Here is a 21,847-nt window from a genome sequence, read left to right as displayed (position 1 = left end):
GCTATTAAAAACATACTGAATAAATTTCATAGCTTTTAAAACCCTATAGGAGGGGGTGCGAGTTAAAGAAAAGGCCTATGTCAGAAAAGAGCTTTGAAGCTCTTCCAGGATGGAGAGCAGCGTCAGCTCAGGCTTACTTCAGAAACTCAGGCTGTCCCATCAACCATGTCTACTTGATCTGTAACTACCCAGTTGGTAAATGACCCTCAAAATGACCTAATTGGCACCAACACTCTTCATCTTCACTCCACTCAGCCACTCAGCAAACCAATGCTCCTTTTTTTCAACCTTAGAAGATACGTGATTTATTAATATATGAATTTCCCCATATAGATGAATCTGAGGTTAAAAACTGGTTTTGAGGGCTGGGGCTATAGCTCAGTGGTAGAACAGTAGCTCAGTGGTAGAGCGCCTGCCTCGCACGTGTGAGGCACTGGGTTCGATCCTCAGCACCACATAAAAATAAATAAAGACACTGTGTCCATCTATAACTAAAAGATTTTTTAAAAATTGGCTTTTGAAATGTTTGAGTTATGCCACTTAAATAAGTAGTTATTTTACCCTTTTAATTGCTTTTTTAAAAAATCTTACTTAAGAATTAAAAAAAAAAAAAGTGTTTCATTCTCATTCTGTCCAGAGAGAAAAAGGGAGATACTGTATTTCACCATTTGGTATAGAATCTCAGTGAAAAATAGAGATTTATTCTCAAACAGCATGTAGGTTAACAATATTTTGAGTCAAGAAATAAAAAACATAACTCTTTTCAACAGTTATTATTCAACAAGTTCATGGAGGCCAGACAACAGTGGTCAGTGCCTGGAAGTGGACAGGACTGCTGTTGGGCCCAGGCTGCTGCTCTGCAATCTCGAGGAAACTGGTAGACTCTGTTTATAAAATGAAAAACAGAGGGAAGGCCATTAGACTGCCCCTGACATCTTCATTACCTGGAACAGCTCCACCTCTGAAATATTCCACTTCAACAGTCCAACTTCAGACAAGACCTCCTGTCTCCCTCTTCATCTCCTGCTTTTACCTACCGACATGTACTCCACTGAAGACTCTGACCCCTGAGCTTCTCCACTGTACCCATTCATCTGCTCCCTGACCCCAGGGCTGTGGTTCTCAGCTGGGGTGACTTTGCCTCTCCAAAGACAGTTGGCGATGTCTGGAGACATTTTTGATGCTCACAACTGGAGGAGGCTGCTACCAGCATCTAGAAGGTAGAGGCCAGACGTGTTGCAGAACATCCCACAGTGCACAGGCTGGCTCCCTCACAGGCAAGAATTACAAATGCTCTGGACGTTGAGAAGCCCTGCTCTACACGGCCTTCTTCTATAACATGGTCCCTTTGTTCAGTGACTCTTGGGACAGTTTAACCTTAACTCTACTGTCCTTTCATCTTTCTGACAAAAATGTTCCATAAAACCAAAACCTCAATCAACTGACTCATCCAAATTTTCTACTTCTCAATTTGGCCTACTAAGTTCAACAAAAGCTAAATAAATAAATCACCCAGCCACAAGAATGGCTGCCTCTATATATTCAAATTCCAACTTTGGTGGGACTCTTAACATCACCAGACAGGTGACCCTTTATGTGCCTCTCCAGTCTTCCCCTCAACTCCTATCTGCTCTCCTCAATGATTATTCTAAACTTTAGTACTTCCCTCAATCCCTGCCCAACCGAACCAACACTCGGCGTCAGCAAACTCATTTCCTTCATTTAAGAACTTTTGCTTCCATCAGACAAGAACTTCCACACATTTCTCCACCATCCTACAAATTCATCTGTCTATCCCCGCCCTTCTGCGCAGCCCTCCCAGGAGAGTAGAAGTGTCCCCCATGTCCCCGTACAGACCTGACGATGGGCCTCCTCTGGGTCCCTGCCTCATCAATCACCCTCTACCTCCACTTCCTCCTCTTGCCAGCCCTTTTCACCTGAGCAGTAAGTAAATGTTCCAATCTCCTCCTGGGGCAAAAAAAAAACACGAATGAACAAAGCCTCCCCTAATTCCTCCTCCCCCTCACTCTTGCTCCTTACTCCACACCACTTTTGGTCCACTGCCCGCTGCTTACTAGAACTCCACAGCAGAGCAAATGACTTCTTGTTAATCAACTCTGGGTTCTTCCATCCTTGATTTTGGAGCTTTAATACAGATTGCCAAGCCCTCTCTAAGATTCTCTCATTTGCTATTTGTGGTTACATGCTCCCCTTTAGTCCTTCTCCCAGTTCTTAGATGATGGTGTCCTGCAGGTCTGGCTTCAAATCTCATGACTAGACTGTGCAATCCATGCACAGTAGCTTCAAATCCAATCCCCAATCCTGACCTCTTTTAACCAAGTTTTCCTAGCCAGTGACACCACCCGCTTCCCAGAATACTGCAACCTTCCCAGATTTCTTACTCTCACACATACAACCAAGTCATGTTAGTTTGTAATCCATGTATCTGGGATCTGTCCTATCAGATCATTCTCTCTGCAACCTGCCTAATACAGGTCATTATCTCCCATCCAGAACACCTAAGAAGAATGATAAATACACATGAGTAAAAAAATTGGAGATTCCTTTTATAAGCAAGAATGCTACGCAAATACAATGACATAGGATTCAAAGGAACACAGAACACTGGAATTCATTTTTAAAGAATGAATTCTTATACCAAAAGAATTTAGACAGATCATTTAATCAGCCAGGCTTGGGATTCCCAACTACCCAATAAAGAGTAAAAGAGATAAATATAAGGACCTGAGAACCATAACATTCATTTTGTGATTTTATTTCTAACAGACATTACAGATAGTTCATACCTCTAAATATATGCTATACTTGTGACATATGCAAGATATTATTGGTGCCAAAAGGCACAGGCTGATTTGTCTCCTTTGATGCCAAAATATATCAGGCATATCCTGGTTTCCATCACTTTCAAAAACGAAACCTTCAACTGCAAATGTCAAAGAAATAAAATGTAAGCAAAAAAAACAAAAGCCAAGAAAAATCATGATGAAATTGATTGTGTGTGTGTGTGTGTGTGTGTGTGTGTATGCTATTTCAAAATAATTTCATCAGGAATCAAGTAACACAGAGTAATGAGTTAGTAGTAAAATGAAGTGCCATAAACCATTCTGACAGTCACTAACATTATGAAAACAGCTCTTCCTACCAGAGAATTCCCATAGCGTGAAAGTCAAATACAGCACAATATATATGCAATACGAGATCATAAAAAGATTCAGGGTCTGCTCTTCAAAGATCAGGTTCTCAGAGAAGGATAAGAACTAAGCTGTAAAAATGCAGTCTAAATTCCACTTGAATACTATCATCCCAATCAAATGAGAGGCACCTGTTACTCTTTTGACAGTTTGAGTTCAGTTCTTTCATTGTCTACTAAGCTTGAAGTAATTCTCTATTTTAAAGCAGGTATAAAAGGAGAAGGTATAAGAAGAGAGTGTCAGGCAAAACAAGTTATACTACAAAGTTGATACTGACAAACCCTAGGGATAAATGAGCTCTGGAGCCAGGGACCCCAAGTTCAAATTTCACTTTCACCACTTACCAATCTTGTCATTTTAATAGTTCACTTAATTTACCTATGTTTCATTTTCCTCATTCTGTATAACAGAAACAAAACAGTACCAACTTCCTATGTAAAGTGGATTGGACAATCCTGACTCATTGTAAACACTATAGAGATGTCAAGGAGTGCTATCAGTAGTGTAGTTTCTTTACTAGTTTTGGACTGTATATTACGTGAGAGGGAAAATTACAGCACATGCCCAGACTCCAGTCTAACATTGGACACCAGGAATTTTGTTCATAGTTCAAAAATGATATCATTTCAGCTGATATCTCCCACTTGGATCCTCTAGGAGCTTGTAATCAAATCAAATCAAATCACCAAGACCATATCATAGAAGATGAGAAATATAAAGAAGCATAATTCAATATACAGTTTATCTATACAATGGAAAATTATTCAGCCTTTAAAAGGAATATAGTTCTCACATGTTACAACACAAATTAACTTTGAAAAAAATTATGTTAAGTGAAAGCAGCCAGTCACAGATAAACAAATATCATCACACTACTTTAACTACATGAGGTACCTAGAATAGGCAAACTCAGAAACTTAAGGCAGAATGGAGCTTGCCAGAGCAGGAGAGAAGAGGAAAATGAGAATTAATTGTTTAATGCTTAGTGGGTGCAAAATTTCTTTCTTTCTTTTTGAAGTGACCTTTTTTTTCTTTAAATATTGTTTTTAGTTGTAGATGGACAATACCTTTATTTATTTATGTGGGGCTGAGGATACAAACCAGTGCCTCACACATGCGAGGCAAGCACTCTACCACTGAGCCACAATCCCAGCCCTCTTTCTTTCTTTTTTTTTTTTTTTTCCTCTTTCTTTTTTTTTAAATGGTACTGGGGATTGAATCCAGGCAAGCTTAACCACTGAGCTACTTTGTATTTTTTATTTTGAGACAATCTCAATAAACTGCTGAGACAGGCATTGAACTTGCAATGTTCCTGCCTCAGTCTCAAAAATTGATGGGATTACAGGTGTATACCACCATGCCCAACAAGGACAGAGTTTCTGTTTGGGATGATGAAAATGTTCTGGAAATGGATGATGATGATTGCACAACACTGTGAATACGCTTAATACCTCTGAACTGTATTCTTAGGAAATGGCTAAAACTGTACATTTAGATGTGTATATTTTACAATAAAAAGAATCATTAAAAATGTACAGCACATAAAACACATATGAGCCTTAATGGTATTAATATAAAGGACAAACTACTCATCCTTAAGTTCCTAACTAAGGACACCAAAAGGAGTCAATATCAACTCTTAACTGACCTTGGTTTAAAGTACACACCTAAAGATGAGTACATACCCTGAAATTTTCATATGAAATTAGGTAACCCTTTTAGCTCCTTAAAGGTAGAAAGGGAAGGAGAACTATACTGAGGACACCCGTGTTTACACAAGGCCAATATAAAGCTCCACTTCAAATACCTCAAGTAAGATAACAAAGACACAATAAAAGTGAATTTAATAAATTAACATCTATCCAGAATGGCTTGGAATGAAGGATTATAGTTAGGATAATTTAACTATCTAATAAACTGGTAATTACCATATCAAATATCATTCAAAGAACAATAATTTTCAAAGAACTAGAATGTAAATTCCAAAGACCTAAAGGCAAGACCAGCCTGATAATAAAAGCAGCTCTCATCTAGCCTTTAAATATGCTTAGCTTTGATCTAAGCTTTTTATAAAGAGAGGGGGGGGGATATCTTTTTTTTTTTTTTTTTGGTAGATGGACACAACACAATGCCTTTATTTTATTTTTTTTTTTTAGGTGATGCTGAGAATCAAACCCGGGTCCCACCCATGTTAGGCAAGCACTCTACCACTGAGCCACAATTCCAGCCTATAAGCTTTTTATATGTAATCAACTCATCTTCTAAGTATTCTTCTCATTCCTATTTTACAAATGATGAAACGGAGGTATAACGGTCAGGTATACATGGGACATATACCTTGCATGGGCTCACTGAGCTACTAGTAACAAGAGAAAGAACCAGAACATAAAAATCTAGAAGTGTGGTTCTGCCATGTGTATTTTAACCACTTATTCATTATCTGTTGATGACAATAATAAGGGATGGACCACAAGTATAAGCAAACTCAAAATACAAGGCAGTTTGGGAGTCAAATACAATAAAAGTCCCAAAGAAACCACCAGATTGCCACACAGGGTAACACATGATGTTCGTGACTGCATAAAGGAAGGTGAAGTCTGTGCAGTACATTTAATGTCTAAGAAGACAAGAAACTGTTTAGCACTTTGAAAAAAAAAATGTAGCCAAAAGCCAATGATTTTCACTTCTACACAAAAGGTAAATACAAAAGGTATTTACTAAGCAATCTTTTTCACCCTTTATCCCAGGGATTTGTCTGTCTGTTTTTTGCAGTATTGAGAATTAAACCCAGAGCTCACATGTGGAAGACAAGCACTCTACCAACTGAGAGACATCCCAGCCCTTTCTATTTTTGGTTTTGAAACAGGGTCTAAGTTGCCCAGGCTGATTTCCAACTTGTCATCCTCCTGCTTCAGCATCCCAGTCACTCAACCATGTGCCACCAAGGTTGCCATTGTCTGTGTCTCTCTGTGTGTGTGTGTGTGTGTGTTGCATATGCATGCACAGAAGGATCACCAATTAAACTATCCAGGTGTTTTAATTCCAGGAATATGAGAACTTAATAAAAGATACTAGAAAGTGTCAAATCATCCGGATATTTGAGTGAATAAACTCATAGAATTGTGTGTGACTATTATTTAAAAAAAAAAAACAAAACACTACACAGAATCTAGTGTTTGATCACTATTAGAGTTTCTTTAAAAAAAAAAAAAGTGAACAGTGGCACATGCCTGTAATCACAGTGCCTCAGGAGGCTGTGGCAGCAGGATTGTGAGTTCAAAGCCAGCCTAGAAACTTCGGGAGGCTTTAAAGAATTCAGTGAGACCCTGAATAAAATACAAAATACAAAAACGGGCTGGGGATGCGCCTTAGTAGTTGAGCTCCCCTGGGTTCAATCCCAGGTATCAAAAGGGGAAAAAAATCCTTTTATCAAAAGGGGAAAAAATCCTTTACCTCATAAGTAGACCTAAATTATAATGTTAGCTCTGCTATTTAGTTGCTGTAAATATTCAACAAGTCAATTTCACAGATTTTTTTCCCCCTCTGTAAATTGGGGATAAAAATTCCTAACTCGCAAAGCTTTTGTGGGAGCTAAAGAGAAAACACACACTAAGTGATGGACACAGTCCCTGGGAAACAGCAGATGGTCCGACAATGAACAAGAACTATTATTCTCTGCCTCATTCTACTTTGTGCCCCAAATATTAGAAGAATCTAATTTTACCTATCAGCAAATCATTGGCAGACTTCTCAGAATGCTAGGAAGTACGATATACTCCTTCCAAAAAATGGAACATACAGAGGGTACTAGAAAACAAAACCATCAAGGAGCCCAAGAATAGCAGAATTCTGCTTCTTACTTCATTTACCCAATACCTACTCCGGTTGGTTTTGTAATAGCCCATATTATTCCTGTCGAGCAATATGAATCCCGTGGTTACCATCTAAACATTCCTAGAGAGTCTGTCACTCTTTCGGGGGCTACCTTTGCAAGGTAAACTGTCCTCATTGCTTGAAAACCAAAAGGAAACCCAGAGGCAAGGAGCATTTAAATGAAATGCTGTTTACTGTTCCTGCACCTCGGCAGCTGATTGGCTCCCATGTGGATCATTGTCACAATAGACGTGCACAGTACTGCGCCACCGCCGCCACTGCCAGGCCCCCGGCCCCCGCGAAGACGTGCGCGAGGGCGCCAGCTCCAGACTGCCAAGGAAGGCGCGCTCTTCGGCGACACCCAACTCGGAACTCGGCGCTCCCGACCGGGTCCCGGGGCGGCGGGAGGGCGTGCTTCGCCGCAGGTGGCAGGAACCGACTTGGACCCGCCGGTCTGCTCAGCCCAGGCTGGGGACGCGGGCCCGCGGGGAGAGGAGGCGGCCGCAGATGAGGCTGAGGCGGCGGGAAAGCGGGGTCCGGGCCCCTCGCCCGGCTGGGGGGTCCGCTGGGGTGCCCAGGGCGGGTTACCGCCCCCAGAGTCCCGGGAGCTGAGGGGAAGGGGGTCTCTGCTGCCAGAGCAAAGGCGACGCAGGGGCAGGCGTCCGGCCGCCAGCAGGACAGGGCGCTGCTGTCGCCGGCGAGGACGAGAGAAAGGCGGGGACCCAACCCGGGCGCACAGGTTACCTGGCTCGACCGCCTGCCCGCCGGCCTCCACTTCCGCGGTCCCGGGGTTACCACGGGCGACCCGGCACGCGCCGCATGACGTCATCCGCGCGCGCCCGGCCCGCCCCCCGAGAAGCGCGGGGCGAGGCGGAGCACTACCGGAGTCCGCGCAGGCGCAGAGCGGCCGAGCGCTCGGACTGCGCGGGCTGTTCTGGGTGCTTCAGGGCGTCGGAGTCCCCTGTAGCCTGGCAGCTCCTGACCGCAGGATCTCCTGAGCACTTAAGAAAAAAACGCTATTTAAACACACGTGTGCACTTCTTAATCCTTGGTCACCTCCGCCGCGTGCAGTGGTGGTGCACGCTCGCGCGCTCCAGGGCAGTTGAGCCCCACAGTGTGCCCGCAAGCACTGTTAGAGATCACGGGGACACGGAGATTATCTTCTAGTTGAGGAAGCCGACTTTCAGTGGCTGCAGTATTTTTGCTCTATTTATGCGTTCTTAGAGATGACTGGGTGTCAGGAAAAGTGAATTGCGCAGAAGCTGAAGGAGAGCGGCTGCCTCTAAAGAGGCTCCTTAAAGTGGGATGAGAAGGAAGCAGCTCTGCGAAGATCTGAGGGAAGAGCAGCCATCAGAAGGATCTGTGTGTGTTAAGTACGGGGAGGAGGCCACCTGCAGCCGGTGCCTCTGAAAGAAGTTAGGGAAGAACAGAGGATGAGATCAACAAGGCGAGGAGAGGCCTCATCATGCAGAGACGTTCTGGGCTGTTGTAAGGAGCTTGCATCTATTTCAGATGTAGCAGGAAGCTAGTGATGTGAGAGGGACAGGATCTAGCATTATAAGACTATCTGCTGAGTGTGTGTGTCTGGTGACCTGCTGGGAGGCAATGATTGGTGAAGAAGGACATGTTGCTTTTGCCAAGATCAGGAAAGATGCCATTGAGAGAGATGGACAAGTTTAAGGAATAATTTGGAATAGGTATATGTGACTGGCTCGAGATGGATTAGATGAAGGTGATCAAGAAAAGGAAGGCGTCAGAAATGACTCCTAAATAAATTCTGGGATGAGCAAAATAGCGATATCATATGTTCCTCCTTTCAACTCTAATTCCTTTGCCTCCTTCTCCTCTTACCTCTGACCATCTCCCTCAGTTTCTTTCCCTTAACCCTTTTCCCCCTTGGTATTATGCTAATCAGAGCCTATAAATCAAAATCCTTCAGCAGCCTTGAGGTTATCATGAAGGAACAAAGCCTATGGATGGAGACAGAAGAATTGAAGCTCTTCATCTCCTCACCTCTAGTTGACTTTTGCCAAGCAGGAATACCAGCCCAGTGATGTTGGGTCTTCTAATTTTTTAAGAGAAAGGATTATAAAGAGATTTACATGAAATCTCTCAAATTTTAAACTTTTGTCAGTAACTCAAATTTTGTTAAACTTTTGTTGTGGATGAAGCAAAACACATCTGCTGGCCAGATGAGGCCTGCAGGCTACAACTTTGCCTCTCAATGGATAATTTTCCAGAGTGATAACTTTGTTCTTTTGTGACGATTCCAGGAAGCTGACAACTCTCAACTCACTCCACCCAAAGCTTTCTAAAAAATTTTTATTCAAACACCCCAGTTCCACTTAGAGGTCTAGTTGACATTTGAAAAGTTAAATTATCCTCTTCCCATGCCTCATTTATTCTCTCAGTTCCTCAATACCCACCCAGTGCCCATTCTGAAATCCAGGGTCATCCCAGACTCTTACCGCTCGTCCACAGTCCATCCCACATTTATGGCATCTGTCCTGCACCTCTGTCCTTGTTAACCCCTGCCCTTTTCACACCTTTCTTGGGGTGAGTTCCTTGACTTCCTTACGCTTCGTTTTCTCATTTATAATGAGAGAATTGAACTAGATCATTCCTAAGATCTGATCCATTTGTAAAATTCTGTTTAATTAAATCACCAAATATATCAGAATAGTTGCCTAGAATTTGAGGAGGTCTTTCTCCATCCATGACATTGCCAAGGACATTGTGACTAGAATGACTGGAAAGATTGGACTTGATATCCCACCCCCGCCCCCCTGTGATTTGGTGGATTGGATTTCATTTGAAAAGAATTTCTGATGTGGCTCAGGTGAATGAGTTCACTAGAGGAGTGAGTGACAAAGCTCATTGACTGTCCCTCAATATCCAGTCTCTTCTTCCTAGTAGCAAACCTCCAACTTTAAGTAATGGAAGGGCCTTATTTTAGCTTGTCGTATATCCAGAAGAAAAACATTTTTTTGAGCTGAGGCCCTTTGACGAAGATCTGACTAATGGCTGTAAAAGAAATGTGGCGAGTCATGATGACTATCTTTAGAAAACATCAGTTTCTCTTCTCGTCCTCCTTCCTTTGATTGGGATGCAGATGTGCCAGCTACTTCTAAAGCTGTGTGTCAACTTCAAGGATCATATGTCATCTTTCAGAGCTTTATGGGAGAGATAAAAATCTGGTCTCTGAGGACTTTTGTTTAAAGATTTTGACAAGCTGGGATTGTAACTCAGTGGTAGAGCACTTGCCTAGTATGTATGAGGCCCTGGGTTTGATCTTCAGCACCACATAAAAAATAAATAAAGGTATTGTGTCCATCTTCAATTAAAAAATTTTTTTTAAAGATTTTTGTCTTTGGGGCTGGGGTTGTGGCTCAGTGGTAGAGCACTCCCCTCGAATGTGAGAGGCCCTGGGTTCGATCCTTAGCACCACATAAAAATAAATAAACCAAATAAAGATATTGTGTCCATATATAATTAAAAAATTTTTTGAAAAAGATTTTGTCTTTGAATTCTAGGATCAGACAACACTTCATTCCATAAAATGAAATAAGTATGTCCCTGAGGATTTTTTTGAATAGGGTCACTGTTTAAGTCAGCTTTTTCACTGCTGTCACTAAAGGATCCAACCAGAACAACTACAGAGGAGGAAAAGTTTATTTGGGGGCTCATGGTTTCAGAGGTCTCGATCCACAGACGGCAGACTCCTTGCCTTGGAGCTCAAGATGAGGCTGAACCACGTGGCGTAAGGCACACCCGCAATTCCCACCTCCTCTGATCACACCTCACCACTTCAGTTACTACTCCTTAATCCCATCAGGGGATTAATTCACTGATTGGGCTAAGACTCTCAGAACCCAATCATTTCTCCTCAGAACCTTCTTGCATGTCTCCCATATAGCTTTTGAGGGACACCTCACATCCAAACTACAACAGCTACCATACCAATTTTGAATTATCTGCCTTTGTATTTTCCAAAAGAAATAAGCTGCTCTTTTATTGAAGTCACTTTTTTGGGGTCTGTTTCTTCCATTAAATCTAATTCTAACTGATATAAAGATTAGGCATCACACACACACACACACACCACCCCCACCCCCACCCCACCCCCAGAAAAAAAACAGGAAAAGCATTTGCAGCTTTTATGCAGACCTGATAGGAAGAAACAGGGTCCTCTTGAAGGAGATAGAGACACAAATTGATTGGCCTATAAGAAGGATTGCCTGAGGCAGTAACTCCTAAATTCAGTTTCTTAGTAATGCAAACACTTGGCCATTTCTAGACCCATTCATCAGAGCCTCTCCGGTATCCCCACGTTTCCCTACTAACAGAACCCTGATTCAATGAAGAAAACCCATTTACCTCAGAGAAGATAGGCCCTTCTCCAGCCCAGTGGATAAATCATAATAAATTGAACTCGGTTATGAAATCCCATTCCCCACTACTCCATGTTCATGGTCCTAGCTCTCTTACAGCTGATGGTGGCCACATGGCCAAATCTGGCCACTGAGCCAGAAGGAGAGGTGCCTATGGGATTCTGATGTGTTCTCCTTATGAAAAGGTGGTCCTAAGTATCCCACAGGCCTTTGTTTTCTGGCAGTATTTGCTCCTTTATTGCTGCGATTCTGGCACCGGAGCAGCCATGCTCCTAGTGCCCAGCAACCATCCTGAGAGCACAGCTGATGGGTGGGAGGGGGACAGTCAACAAGCAAAGGAAGGAGAGGGTGAGGGACAGTCTGAGTCACTGCTCACATAGTTAAGCCACTAAGCCAGGCCCCGTCTGAGCCCCTCTTAGTAGGGCTTTTGGTGGTTGATGCTTGAAATAATTTTTTTGTTGCTGCTATTTATGACTTTAAGAGAATTCCAGAATTTGGGGGGGAAGTGGAAGGCAGATTTCCCTCTTCACTATTTTCCATATCAAGCCTTGTTTTCCATGCTTAAATAGAAATTGCTGGTGCTCCTACTGTTCCTCCTGTTCTTCTTGTTTCTGTTGTGGCTACTGTCTTATGGATGGGCTAAATAGACTCTTACCATGATTTGCTGTACTGTAAATAGGATTTAAACTATCTTTAAAATAACTTTTTTGCATACCTCTAATCCCAATATGTTTTTTGGTATGCTAGTCCCACTCTTTTAGGCTGAACTATAAAGAGTTCACCGACAGGAAAGGGATATTTATGTTCAATAGAAGCTGTTATAGAGGCACTGGAATTTCTGGGTGGCTGTGGGCCACCAAATCTCCACCCACTAAAGGAAGTAACAAAATAATTCCTCACTATTCTATTATTGACACGGCCCCAGCAGCCCACACAACTTCTCCAAGCTTGTGTATTTTTCTCATTCGTACAATGAGGTACTATCAATATGACATTTTATGAGATTTGGGGGGAGACAATTTTCAAATTTTTACAGTTCTGACTACCCCCAGATGTAAAATATAGTCACATAAACCCTTAAGCTCTTAGCAAATTTTCCTTTAAAATAAGAAAATTAGGTGCTGGTGTTGTGGCTCAAAGGTAGAGCGCTTGTCTAGCATGCGTGAGGCACTGGGTTCGATCCTCAGCACCACATAAAGTAAAATAAAGATATTGTGTCCACCTATAACTAAAAAATAAATATTAAAAAATAAGAAAATTAGGGGCTGGGATTGTGGCTCAGCGGTACAGCGCTCGCCTAGTATGTGTGAGGCCCTAGGTTCAATCCTCAGCACCTCATATAAACAAATAAAATAAAGATATTGTGTCCAACTATAACTAAAAAATAAATATTTAAGAAAAAATATAAGAAAATTAGTCTAAAGCTTGCCTACCATGTCTCTGACCCACAAAGGCCACCCACACTTCATACCAAAGGCAGTGAACATGTCGAAACTTAGATTAGGTTTGCATAGCTATCTCCTAAGGTGAGAGCAGTGGCAAAAAAAAAGAAAAGAAAAAGAAAAATCTAAAACTCACTGTGGGTTGCTGAGAGACAAGTGGGATGATTATGGCACAATAAAAATGCAGGATTTGAAATATTTGCAAGATTCTGGAGAAAATCCTACTCGAGGAGGAGAGGTGGCAGATGAAAGATGACTGTGACGACTGCTTTACAATCATGAGCTACACGTCATCTCCGTGACTTGGTCAATGTGGGTCGGAGGGTCACTGTAGGGTTCGTATAGAGCTCCATGTCAGGTTAGGCTCCTGGTCTTATCACTGGGGAGCGAACTGGTGGCTCATGCCAGAAATAAAGAGAAAGGAGACTCTGGCTCGAACAGAAAGTCTTTGCCAAGGACCCCGGAGCTGAAAATGATGCTCTTTTTACCAAAGAGTAGAAAATAAGAGGCATGAGCAGAATTCAAGGTGTTGTTACAGAAGAGGCTGGGAGGTGGATACCCAAAAGAAAGAAAGTGGCATTCGTGATAAAATAATCACTGGAACCAGGGAACCTGGCAACAATGGCTTTCAAAGGATCCCAGTGAAAGTCAACACAGAAGGTGTTCAGCCCTGGGCAGTGCAGAGCCTCCGGCTCCGGGAGAAGAGGGTCACTCCCTCTACTGCTATCTCTAGTTTCTCTTCTACAACACGAGTGAGCTCTGTCAAGTATATTCAGTAGGAATAGAGACGTGCAGAACGGAACATTAATATATTGCTGCTAATTAAAGGTGTGTCATATGCTCATTCATTTTTTTTTTCTTTCAGCAGCATTGACTGGGTGCTGCCATTTGTTAGATACACATCTGGGCTCTGGGGATACAAAGATGAAAAAATATGTTCCTGACTTCAAAGAACTTCCAGTCTACTGTGGAGATGAAAGTGGCCTATAACAAAAGGGATCAGAGCTCTGAACTTGTGTCCTACATGTGGACCAAATAGCAAAGCCAGGGATAAGTGAGGTGGGTGTTGGAAACAAAGGTGAAGACAAGGTGGGGTGGAAGAGGTCAAAGGAGATGGCCTGGTATTCCCCGGGTAGCCTTTCTGGTTGGCAGACTGGAGAGGCTAAGGGACTTGATAGCCTTGGGTTATTATAGGGCAGCCAGTCTTGAGATTGGCTTCTTGAAGGAGCTTGGTGCATATTTATTAATTTATTAAAAAACAGCTGAATGAAAGATAAGACTGTATATGATTTTGTTTCCATGGTTTTGAGAGGGATAAAAGTAGTCGTATGAAAATATATTTATTTCCCATGAGTAGGACTGAGGGGTCACGTGTTCTGGCCACATTCAGAGGTTGAGCTCAACAAAGACTTTCACCCAACTGCAGACCCAATGGCATAACTTTGAGAAGGTGCCAGCAAAGCTCTTATTGATGGGCCCCCTCATAATGTACCAGAATCCCAGCCACCAGAGCAGTCACCCTGTAGGAAGACTCCTTCTACCAACATGCAGATGTTTATGTGGATGAAAGCTCATCTCACTGACCACTGAGGATGGTGTTGGAAACAGGAAGAATTGTTGTCCTTTTATCCTCCAAAACCCCAGCGACTTAATAAGCAGCAGCAAAAACTTGCTATTTGTCACAACCTGGAAAGACATTACTCCTGAGATGCTGCAGGATTCAGCCTTTCAAAAGTCCCTGCCCTTTTCCAATTCCATCACTGCCATTAGCAACGTTTTAAAGATTCTGACTTCAAGTCTACTTAATGTACAAACACTTCCAGGACTGATAAATGTGACTAAAGGCTTCCACTGGCTGGATGCTCATATGAGCTGGAACTCTGGTTTCAGATAGGAGTTGAGGATAAAAATGCAGAACCTAAGGGCAGGAAGGTAGCTGAGTCCAAGGAGCCCTGGGAAGCCTTTAGGACTCTCTCTTGTCCTCCCATCTCTTGTTTTCAAGCATTTCTGCTTGACTCTTTCTTACTACATTTACATTCTCTGAACCTCTAGCCAAGCAATAGGCAAAGACAATCAGCTCAGAATACTCAAGTTTCTATCTCCTCCTTCTAAGAGATACCAACCAGATTTCTTGATTCCAATTCCAAATCACCAAGAGAAGGAATATGATGAAGATCAGTTTAGCTCAAGGGTGAATCCTGAATCCACTCAGCTGTGATCAGGAGGCAGGTCAGATGACATGATTTTGGTTGCTGAGTACCCTTCTTTGGAAGGGGCTGGGAAAAGGGATGATTCCTGAGTCTACTATTTTGTTGACAGGAGTGTGGAAATACCCATCCAGCAGATGGAGCAAATTCCCATGCTAACCGCGCAAGATTTCTGGGTTATTGGTGGCAGGGCATGGCCACATGAGAATGCTGGCTTGCGGAGATGACAAAGATCAATGTTGGCAGCTCAACGGCACTGCTGCCTCTGACGCTTTCCTGCATCCCTGGAAAAGTGTAATTAAAATCTGCAGATGACCAGATGAGATCCCCAAGTTCAATGCCTGCATATTCCTAGAAGGTGCATAGCTGTGGCATCTAGTTAAGAATGACTGACAGAATAGTTCCAGGAAGGTTCCTTGTACTGAGCCCTGCTCTTGCCAGAAAGCCAGTGTGATTAATTACTCCAGGAGATCCATGGTGGCTGCAGAGTCAGAGCACCTGGCATGTTCTTTCTCATGAATTCAGTTTCTTTTGAGTCATTAAAACCTAATTTGAGTGAAACACAGTTTTTTTGCTTTTAAGTACGGAAAGGATGGAATCAGACAAGGAGAATCCTAATCGTTCTCTCTGCATTTACCTGCAGCCTTTTTAGAGGAAGAAGACCACCATGAAGGGGCACGTGAGACAGCATCAACATTACTTCTAAAAATCACACAGCTCACTATCTCCAGCTGAGTTTTAAAGAGCAGGAGGCTCACCGTGGAGGTCTTGGGAGATTCTTTTATCACAGAAAAAAATCAACAACCCAAAATGTCTCCTGTTTTCCATCAGTGTTTTCGGTTTCATTAAGAGAAACTGTTGGCACTGTTCTATATTTTCGTCTGAATAAATTTAAACAAGAGAGAGATTATCAAATCGTTGATTGAAGTGCACCCAGAGAAGACTGTGGCCAACACATACAGTGACGATGACATTTTAATGGAGGGGATGTGTAGTCACCTGTCATAAAGATAGTAAGACTGTGATCTAAAGATAATACACGTAAGCAGAAATGTAAGGGATAAACTCCTATCTATGCTAACTGTGAATGGATAATGGATAAAGATAAGATAACCAACTTTTGGTGGATTACTGGAAGAATATTCATTTGTGGTTGTTCCTACTACTGCAGGGCTCAATGTGAGCAGTTTTCTTTCTCTGTCCAGAGAAGACTTCATGGTCTGCATTTTCACCCCCTAATGCAGGAATGGCTTTATGTTGGTGCCTAGAAATTGGTTTTCCTACCACTTGGGAAGGGTCACAGGTGGTGGGCAGGTGGGAATGACAGTGGGTGGATGCAGTGTTGGCCCAAGCAGGGACAAGAGGGGAATCTTACCCTGCAGAAGGGTACTCCTGGGGTGGAAGGCCAGATTCACCTTTGTAGGCAAGGATTGAGGAGCATTCTCTTTGCAAAAGCAAAGATCCTGTGGCAGACAGATGGATGACATGAATGAGGAACTTACAGAAGAGAGGAGGAGCAAAGTAAGAATTTATTTATTTATTTATTGGGGGGGGGGTACTGGGGATTGAACCCCCAGAGGCACTCAACCACGGAGCCACATCCCCAACCCTTTCAAAAAAATATTTTATTTAGAGACAGGGTCTCACTGAGTTGCTTAGGGCCTCACTAAGTTGCTGAGGCTGGCTTTGAATTCATGTTCCTCTTGCCTCAGCCTCCCCAGCCACTGGAATTATAGACGTGCACCTCTGTGCCTGCAGGAAAGAAATTTTGACACTACAGTGGGGCTGGATTTTCCGGGGTCTTGTACCTGGTGTTAAAGATGTTGGACTTTTCCCCAAAAGCAATGGTTCAAGCAAAGGAGCGAGACATTTTATTTTCATAAGTTATAAAGAACTACCGCCTATACCGGTTCTATAATGTAGGCACCTCGGTGGCCTCATGAAGATAGCCTGGGGGAAATTCAGCATCCCTGCAATCTCCTTCAGCTACCCCAATTAAGTGTACACTTTATGAGACAAAAAGAGCAGTGTGCTTCCTGTGGAAATGTGCTCTAGGCCAGCCCTAAAGTGCAGCCTTCTAACAGCCTTGAGTACAGGGCAGCCACGGGGTATGGAGTACTGTTATTGTTCACCCACACAAAGAAACCAAGACAGAGATTAAGTAATTTGACTAGGATTAGACGGCTAGCGAGCTTCAGAGTGAGGATCTGAACTGAGGTCTCCTTGATGAGAGTCGGGGTCCCCGGGGCAGTCGCAGTTCATGTTCTACCCATTTCCCACTCAAGAGGCCACTTGCAGAGTCTCACTACATGCCCACAAAGCCCTTCTCTGGCTGCTGGCATCTGTTTGACCTACACACAGGGATTTAACCTCATAGAAGTGACACTAATCAATGAGGGCAGGGGATGGGAAACAGAGTCCCACATCCTGGCCCCCCACCAAATGATTCCGAGGTATGCTTCATAAAGCCTCCTGCAGGGCCCCCAGCAGGATGGAGGCTCAGTGGCCCACAGAGGTAACCTGGTCATTAATTTACTTCTTATTGACTTTTCTCCCTTCTGCGTCCCAGACCCCCGACTCCTCCCGTGTGCTTCCTGCCATCAGCTTCTACATAAATTATTTCCATCTAAATCTTTGTTTCAGGGGCTTGCTTTCAGGGGAACCCAAACTAAGAAAGCTCTTAACCAATAGAGTCTATTGCCTCTTTTTGTAGAGGTTGGAAAATTTCCAGAATATTCCCTGTTATCAGATCTGTTTAATGAGCATTTAATGGGTACATGGCCCTGTACCAGCAAGAACAAAGGAGCCACTTACAACACCTTTTGGGTCCATTACTTTGGACAAAAGGTGGCAACTCCAAAGAGGGAAACAAGAATAAGTGACAGGGAAAGATGACAGTGTTGTATGTAGGTGGCCCTTTCCAGGGGTATGATGGAGCAATAGCACTTATTTCCTAATATATTACTCTTCCAGGATATTAAATGTCTCTGTCAGGGAAAATAATGCCATGCCATTAAGAATTAGTAATACACACTTTTGGATGACATTACCCCATCAATTCCAGTTCTATCTTAGTTGAACACAAATGCTGTTCAGTGTTTGGATGATTTATCAGGATATGAAGTAAAGCTTGCCAAATCTCTAGCTATAGTCATAAATAATTTCAACATCTTTCATTTCACATTTTCAGTTTAAAAGGCCATAATATTGGCAAACTCACCATGGTTGGACTTTATGCCTCAAATTACATTTTGAGCACAAATTCTCATCTTTAAAAGCAGCGTACATACCATGGCTTTAAAAAAAAAAAAAAAAAAAAACTAAGTCTGATAACAAAATGTAGATTTCTACCTGAATCTTTCATACGGTTTGCAAGAATACTTTGCTTTTCCAGGTGCATTGAGTGTAGCTTGTGGTCCTAAGGGAATGCCAGGTAGCTTGGCCCTGAGCCGTGCTGCCCTGGTTTAGATGTGGATTGTCCCCCAAAGAACTCAGGTGGAAATGTGGTCCCCAGTGTAACAGTGTTGAGAGGTGATGGGACCTTAAAGGTGTGTTGATGCCTTGGGGGTCCCTCCCCAAGCAGGGATTAATGTCATTCTCTGGGAGTGAGTTCTTGTGAGAGGCAGTATGGGGAGGTTGTCTTGAAAGCAAATACGGACTCCTCTGCTCTCTTTTGCTTCCTCTCTCACCACGTGGCCCCTTCTGCCTTACCACCATATTACAAACAGCGAGAGACCCTTACCAGATGCCAAAAAAGATGCCAGTGTCTTTCTCTTGGACTTCCTAGCTTCCAGAACTGTGATAAAAAAAGTGAAATTCGCTTATAAATTACCCAATCTGGGGTATTTTGTTATAGTCACAGAAAACAGATAAAGACACAGGCCAAATTCCAGAAAGAAGTAGAGTTTACTTCATAGTTAATTGAGGACATTTAGGCTATGATAGCCCTTAATTTCCACTGATTTCTAAGCTTTGTTGAAATAAACCCCTTAGCATTAATTAGAACTATATCTGTGTAATTTGGTCTGTGTGTGAACATACGGAACTCTAGAATGTTCAGAATATTGTCATCAATTCTTATGTGCTGGAGTCCTAGGATTCTGAGGACGTGACACAAGCCAAAGAGTGCAATTCACAAGAATTCTCAAGATAACAGGGCAGGGTTTGGGGCACTCAGAAGTGAAGGGAAACTATTGTCCTCTCAAACTACCCCAAAATACCAATTGTAAAGCAGACTCTGGAAAGTTTAGTGCCCCATGAGGATCCTGGGGAGAGTCTCCTGGAATCAGCAACATGTGGCTAAACAAGACATTCTGGGGTCATAACAAGGGTTATAGCATGGTGTGTGGGACAAGGGGCACAAAATCAGTGGCCCTGAACCCGGCTACACAACCTCTTCTGGAAAGCCCAGATCACTGCAGGCAAGAGGTAGTGACTAGAAAGAAGATAGGCAAGAACAATTTATGGAGATGCTTGTGAGAGAGAGAGGCATTGAGTGAAGCAAGGAAAGATTGGCTGTTGACATCACACTCAATGGAGAGACACTTCCGAGAAAGAAGCTACAACTGATTGTAGTTCAAGTTCCAGAACTACAGAAGAATTAATAACTTTGCACAGGGTGATGAAAGTCTACATAGGTGGCAACATGCACCAAAGAAGCAGAACGAGGGAGTGTGGAACCAGGGCTAGCTGCCAGCAAAGACTGTCACCACCCACTGAACACACAAAGAGCCCCAAGTTCTCTCTTTTTATCCTGATGAAAAATTTGCAACTTTTAAATTGCCATAGACCAAATAAACTAGCAACTAACATTTCTCAATTTACATTGCTCTTTCCATGAACTTTGTTTGGTATTTTACTCTTTTGACAATGCAACCATGCTTCTTATAGTTAGAAAAACAATCCACCCTCCCCTCCACTGTGAACTTGCCCGAGATAGGATTCACCTACTTCCTGTGCCCTCCGCCCATGTGACCCACGATTATGAATCTCTCTTTTAACTTTTTAATAGCTTTACCAACGTATAAGTGACAGACAATAAACTGTACACACTCTGAGTGTAAAATTTGATTTTTTGACATTGTGTATGCCTGTAACATCCTACAGTTTTAGGCAGCTTTTGTATCATTGTTACCAAAAGACCTGACAAGAACGACTTAAAGGAGGAAAACCTTATTTTGGCTCAGGATTTTGGAGGTTCAGTCCACAACTGGCCAAATGCATAGTTCTGAGCTGGAAATGATGCAAAAAATCACGGTGAAAGGTCATGGCAGGGGAAACCAGCTCAGGACACCATAGCCAGGAAGCAGAGAGAGGACTCTGCTCACTAGGGACAAAATGAACCCTCAAGACACACCTCCAGTGACCTGATTCCTCTAGCCACAATCTACCTACCTATAGCTACCACCCATTTAATTCATATTGATGGATTAATCCACTGGATTGGTTACAACTCTCATAATCTGATCATCGCATCTCTGAACCTTCTTGCATTGCTTCACACATGAGCTTTTGGGGGACATATATCCAAATCCTAACTGTTCAAGAATTTCATATAAATGGAATCTATGATATTTTCTTTTTTCAGTCTGGCTTTTTTTGATAGCATACCTACTTCGAGATCCCTCCAGATGGAAGGGTGTAGCAGTCATTCATTCATTAAAAAAAAATTTTTTTAAATATTTTTTTTAGTTAAAGTTGGGCACAATACCTTTATTTTATTTATTTATTTGTATGTGGTGCTGAGGATCGAGCCCAGTGCCACACACATGCTAGGCAAGTGCTCTATCCTCCAGCCACATCCCTAGCCCATCATTCATTCATTTTCATGGTTCAGTAGAATTACACTATATGGATACACACCATAGTTTGTCCGTTCACCTACTGAAGGATATTTGAGTTTCCTATATATATATTTTTTTGTATGTGGCTATCGCAAATAATGCTGCCAAGAAGATTTATGTGTAAGTGTTTTGGGGGACATATGCTTTCATTGTTCTTGGGTAAATTCCTAGGAGTTGAAGGACTAAATTACATGGTTAGCTTTTTAAAGAATTGCCAGACTGCTATCCATAGGGGTCATTCCCTTGTAAATGCCCCCCAACATCACATAAGAGTTTGATTTCTCACTTCCTCCACATTCTTACCAGTATTTAGTACACTCTGTCTTTTAAATTTTAGTCATTTTAATAAGCTTATAAGGGGTATTGTGTTTAATATGCATGTCCCTAATGACTAATAATATCTAGTATCTTTTCATGTGCTTATTTGCAATCCATAGATCTTTGGTGAAGTATCTGTTGAAATTTTTTCTCTGTTTTCTATTGGGTTGCTTTCTTATCATTGAGTTTTAAGCATTCTTTATTTATGTTCAAGTCTTTTATCACATATGTACTTTGAAAATATTTCTCTAGTACATGACTTGTATTTTCCTTATTTTAAAATGTTTTCCAAAAAGCCTAAATTCTTGCCAGGCACCGTGGTGCACATCTGTAATCCCAGCAACTCAGGAAGCTCAGACAGAAGAATCACAAGTTCAAAGCCAGCCTCAGCAATTTAGTGAGATCCTAAGCAACTTACTGAGACCTTGTCTCAAAATAAAAATATAAAAGGGTGTGGGATGTGGCTCAGTGGTTAAGCACACCTGGGTTCAATCCCTGGCACCCCGACCCCCCACAAAAAAAGCCTAAGTTCTTAATTCTGGTAAAGTCCAATTTGTTGTT

The 21,847-nt window shown here is 42.4% G+C and overlaps 1 protein-coding gene across 33 annotated transcripts in view; it reads right to left on the bottom strand.

Moving 5' to 3' along the window:
- The window catches only part of Aopep (aminopeptidase O (putative)), a 306,545-nt gene extending 298,595 nt beyond the window's left edge, over positions 1–7,950 (bottom strand). For 18 of the 33 annotated variants that reach the window (XR_013429872.1, XR_013429877.1, XR_013429878.1 and 15 more), the window contains exon 1: positions 7,830–7,950. The gene's annotated coding sequence lies outside the window, so the exon portion shown is untranslated. The remainder of the gene's footprint in view (positions 1–7,829) is intronic. The other 15 variants (XM_078030513.1, XM_078030507.1, XM_078030508.1 and 12 more) reach the window with 2 other exon arrangements.
- Between the last annotated feature and the right edge of the window lie 13,897 nt (positions 7,951–21,847).

This window comes from Ictidomys tridecemlineatus, chromosome 13, assembly GCF_052094955.1.
Source record: "Ictidomys tridecemlineatus isolate mIctTri1 chromosome 13, mIctTri1.hap1, whole genome shotgun sequence".
Lineage (NCBI taxonomy): Eukaryota > Metazoa > Chordata > Mammalia > Rodentia > Sciuridae > Ictidomys > Ictidomys tridecemlineatus.
The sequence above is the reverse complement of the archived record's forward strand: the minus strand, read 5'-3'. Positions and strand labels throughout refer to the sequence as shown.